At 34.5% G+C, this 5,651-nt stretch overlaps 1 pseudogene; it reads right to left on the reverse strand.

Moving 5' to 3' along the window:
• Window positions 1-280: 280 nt before the first annotated feature.
• On the reverse strand, window positions 281-1,042 carry LOC150032611 (uncharacterized; annotated as a pseudogene).
• Between the last annotated feature and the right edge of the window lie 4,609 nt (window positions 1,043-5,651).

Below are 5,651 nucleotides of genomic sequence, written 5' to 3' on the forward strand. Positions count from 1 at the left end.
GTTGGACAAGGTCCATTAGCTATCCATCTCAAAGAAGGTGATGGAATTTTTGGGAACTTCGAGAGCTAGTGCAACCTACAATATATTTCATAATATTTTAGTAGTTAACATTTAATTATACATCAAATAGTAGGTCTCTAGAGATTATCCGTGTGGACAACCACCGATTGAATGTACGATTATGCTCTTTTTGAAGCCACTTTCTACTTTTATTTTTACCAAAATTAAGCTTAGACAAAATATACATATGTTGCCTATTATAAATGACAAAGTTAGTAGATTATTGAATAATCAAGTAACCTAAAACGAGAATAAGATGGAGATCTATATACTCGACGTAAGAAAGCACATCATTTACATTTTGAATGACATAAAGATGAGCTTGATCCAACTCATCCCTACTCGATCTGATAAAAGAAGCAGCTGAAAATGCTCTATCAATATTTGAATTTGCTTTCTTTGTTGATAAGTTTAGCCCAATAGAATTAACACCAGATACGAATTCAGAACAAAAATTTATAGTCTCTTCAACAATATAATTTTCTCCAACACATCCTTCTGGTCTATTTCTATTTCGTACATAAGTTTTCAACACTTTCGTGTATCGTTCAAAAGGATACATCCACCTCAAATAAACAGGTCCACAAAACTCAAATTCTCTTACGAGATGCACTACAAGGTGTACCATTATTGTGAAGAATGATGGAGGAAAATACTTCTCTAAGGGGCATAGAGTGACAACGATATCCTCTTGCATACCCTTAAACTAAGATGAATCGATCGCCTTGCAACATATAGCATTAAAGAAGAAGCATAGGCGAGTAATTGCAAGTCTTATATGTTTGGGTAAAATATCACGAATGGCTACCGGTAATAATTGTTGCATAAGAATGTGATGATCATACGACTTAAGTTCGTAAAGTTTCAAATATTTGAGTGACACTAAATTTTGAATGTTCGATGAATAGCCTTCAGGTACTTTAATTTCTAATAGCACCTTACAAAAGATCAATTTCTCAGCTCGTGTTAATGTATATAACATGCGGGAGGTAAAAATATATTTTTCTCTCCTACTTGAGGAGCTAACTCTGATCTAATGTTTAGTTCTACCGATTCTAATCGAGTCTTTATTCCATCCTTTGTTTTACTAGGAATATCAAGCAATGTGCCAATAAGATTTGTATATACATTCTTTTTTATAGGGTCAACGACACTCAAACTATCTCCACAATGGTATGAAATTGTCCACTTTGGGCATAAACCCTCATGGCTTTGCTTTTTGGTTTCAAACCAAAAGGGGTCATACCAATGGAGATAGTCATTCTCATTTATATACCCAACCCTCCCCTCGAACAAAGGACCACCAAACCTCCACAGTCATCCATCCGTCTAACTCATATCCAGGCATAGAGTTCAACCACAGATCACACCATGACTACTTTCAAGGCTCCACTTTGGTGGCATTTCTAACAATCCTCCACTCGAACAAAGGACCACCGAGCCTCCAGTCATCCATCTATCTAACTGATATCTAGGCTAACTCTTTTTTCACCCGAGCATACCGCCTATCCAATAGAGTTCAACCACGGATCCCACCATGACTACTTCCAAGGCTCCATCTTTGTTCGGCACCGAGGAGATTCTACTGAGTAGATGGTTAATTCAGGAGCATGGCTCTGATACCACTTGATAGGGTCAACGACCCTAAAACTATCTCTAGAATAGTATGATATTGTCCACTTTGGGCATAAACCCTCATGGCTTTGCTTTTTGGTTTCATCCCAAAAGACCTCATACCAATGGAGATAGTCATTCTCACTTATATACCCATGATCCTTCTCTTATCTAACCAATGTGGGACTTTGGTTGCATTCCCAACACTTTTCAATGTGCATCACGTCTAAACAATGTCGCACGTCAAGATATTTTTAGTATTCTAACTCGAAAAGAATAGATTTTTTCTTCCAATAAGTTGAAGTGCTATCTCCACTGTTCTTTTCTTTGATACTTTTCTTACCAAATGAATATTAATACTTACTTGTTTCTGCAAGAATTTCTTCCCTACTCAATAGTTTAGGACCAAATTCTAATTCTTGTGCGCCATTAAAAGCTTTCTTTTGTTTCCTATATGGATGATGGCAGGTAGAAACTTGCGATGCCCGAGATATGCCATCCTCTTCCCTTTCGGTAAATAAGTGGATGAAGTATTCTCTCCACAAATTGGACATGCATGATATCCTTTAACCGTACAACCACACAAGTTACCATACACAGGAAAATCATTAATGGTCCATAATAAAATGGCTTTAAGCATGAAACATTGTTCTTCATATGTATCGTAACATTCTACCCCATCTTTCCAAAGTTTTTTCAAGTCATCTACTAAGGGAGCTAAATAAACATCTATGTCATTTCCTGGTTGTTTAGGACCAGATATTAGTGTAGTCAACATAAAATTTTTTTGCTTCATGTACAACCATGGAGATATATTGTACGTCACTAACATCACTGGCCAACAACTATATCTACTACTAAGATCTTCATATGGATTTATCCTATTTGTCGAAAGAGCAAGATGAAGATTTCTAGGTTCTGACCCAAATTCTAGCTATAAATTATCTATTTTTTTCTACGATAGGGCATCTTTGGGATGTTTGAATAAACCATCTGTTTCTTTTTTTTTTTAGCATGTCACTTCAATAAACTTGTTGTTTCTTTACTTCGAAACATTCTTTCAAATGTTGGGATTGGGGGGAAATACCACATGACTTTTGCTGGGATATTCTTAGCCCTTTCGTTTAAATTTTTTTGAAGCTTCCATCTTGACGTACCACAAATGGGGCATACATTTGCATTAGAGAGTTCTTTTCTAAACAAGCAACAATCATTTCTACATGCATGAATCTTCTCGTACTTCATTCCAAGAGTACCGAACATCTTTTTTGCTTCATAAGTAGAAGTTGGAATTTCATTAGGACTAGGTAATATGTCATAAATTAATTCCAACAACTCAGTGAAACTCTTATCGCTCCATCCAAATTTAGCTTTTAAATTATATAACTTTACCAATGTAGTTATTTTGGAAAAAGTTTTACAATTTGGGTACAATGGTTTCTTCGCATCATCTAATAATTCTTCAAAATTATCGGATTTTCCACTAAAATAGTTATTGTATGCAGCCTCAAACATTCCAATTGTGTCATCAACATCAACATCATCCTCATCAACTTCGTCTCTTTCATTAGTAGACACATTTTCATTGTTTCTCTTAATCGGTAATGATTCACCCTGAAAAATCCATGTATGATCACTTTGATCTATACCATTAAAAAATAAGTGTTCTCTTATTTTGTTCACATCTAGAGTCTTTGAATTAACACACTTCAAACATGGACAATTCATGACATTCGGTATATTTGAATGTTGTAGACCATTTTCAATAAACATCTCGCCCTTAAACCATACTCAGTTGACATTCTATTTATTTTCATCCATGACTTATCCATGATTGTAAAATATGCAACTTAATCGACAAAAAAAAAAAAAAACAATAATAAGGGAAAATTTAAAAGCATAAAATTATAATTGTAAAATATGTAACATCAACAAATTCAGAACAAATAAGCTTTTAAGATAAGCATCTTATAAATATTACCTTGTCCTTGTTATTAATGTTGTTATGAATTCCTTTTTGTGTTGGGTGCACTATCTCCACTTATCAACTTTCTTAAAACACGTCCAATGTAATCTTCCTATCTTCCTTCCAAATCCCCAAGAATCAAAATTTACCCTTACACGTCAAACTTGAACCTAACAAATGAAAAACTTCACACAAAATCAAGTATTGAATCCAAACAAATATCAATCCAAACAAATATCACAATAAAACGTGTCCTTAGACCGTGTTTTGTATGAGTCAATATCAAGGACTCAATTCCTATCGATGAAAAGGAAAGCCAAAAAACAAAAACTCAGCAAAGTTCAAAATTCCATCAATCCAAACAAATATCACAAAGCATGAAACAAAGCATGAGATATGGGATATGCATAGTATGAAACAAAATATGAGATAGAACTTCTTCAAGTAACTTTATCAATGTTCTTGTCCAACAATGCTTACATCCATCAACTTTAAGGCTTATATCACACAATAATTGCAGTAAACGTTCCAAAAGCTTATTGACAAAATTGTGAAATCTTGTTTTCTTGGTTAGGTGAATCCACAAAAAGTTTAGCAACAGGTTCAAGCATTATGCACGAAAATTTAATAGCAAAAATGGCTACATCTCCATCTTCCAAGTTATTTACATAAATTATGTGAAGAAACTCGAGCGCTGCATCAATTGTAGAAACCCAAGCATCTAAATTATAGGGATTAAGTTTTAATTACAAACCATAGATACTAAATTTTAACTATATAACATTGGTTCCACCATGTACAAGTAAAACTACAACAACAAGAGTACTGGGATGGGTCACTCCATTTTTCAAATTGAACCCCAATTTGTTCTACAGAAGCGGTAAAATAAACGAAAATGAACTCAATTAGGCATTAATTCATTTCAGTCAAACAATACAATGAGGTAACTGATTCTCATGTTTCATCAAAGAGAAAATACATACAAACGAGAAAATATATACTTGATCGGAGTACAGATCTATGGACGGACGGACAATGAAGTTTATTTTGTACCAAACGGACAGATGGTGGAGCCAACGACCCACTGGTAGATTTGTACCCACGCTACAGATCTACGGACAGACGGACGGTGAAAAAGATCGACAGATGGTGAAGGAGATCGACGGAGACCGACAGCAAACTTGATGGAGATCAACGGACGGTCGGACGGTGAAGGAGATTGACGGACGGTGAAGGAGATTGGTTAGGGTTTGGGTAAGAGAGAAATGGAGGCGACGCACGAGCGATCGGATGAAAGGGTAAGAAAAAAAATGGAGCGCGTCTAGTTTAATTTTTTAATAAAATAAGAAAAAAATTGCACCTTTAATGTCAGTTTAAAACCGACATTAAAGCCCATCTTCAATGTCGATTTAAAATCGACATTAAAGATCCGTTTTTTCTAAACAACTTCAATGTATCTTGACGTGCGACATTGTTTAGACGTGATGCACATTGAAAAGTGTTGGGAATGCGACCAAAGTCCCACATTGGTTAGATAAGAGGAGGATCATGGGTATATAAGTGAGAATGACTATCTCCATTGGTGTGAGACCTTTTGGTTTGAAACCAAAAAGCAAAGCCATGAGGGTTTATGCCCAAAGTGGACAATATCATACTATTAAAGTAGTGTATTTTTAATTAACTACCAAATGGGATCTTAAACCACTATATTTTTAATTTTCAAAACTTTGGTTTAGTTTTTAGAGTAATACTCTCAAAAGTAGATAACAAAGTAAAGAATACAATAAATTAAAGTAGTGTTATTAAGCTAATTAATTTTCAAAAATCAAATGATATCCAACAAACCTAACTTGTTCCATTTTTCATGAAAACAAACCAAACACTTATATTTTCCTTTCAAAACATAATCTTTACTTTGGTGATCTAATTTCCAAGTCCATGGCATCTTGTCATTTAGTTGTTGAACTAATTCTTTAAGAAAGTAATTAAACTAAGGTTTGTTTTGAAGATC

This window comes from Benincasa hispida, chromosome 11, assembly GCF_027475165.1.
Source record: "Benincasa hispida cultivar pf3 chromosome 11, pf3_genome.v1.1, whole genome shotgun sequence".
NCBI lineage: Eukaryota > Viridiplantae > Streptophyta > Magnoliopsida > Cucurbitales > Cucurbitaceae > Benincasa > Benincasa hispida.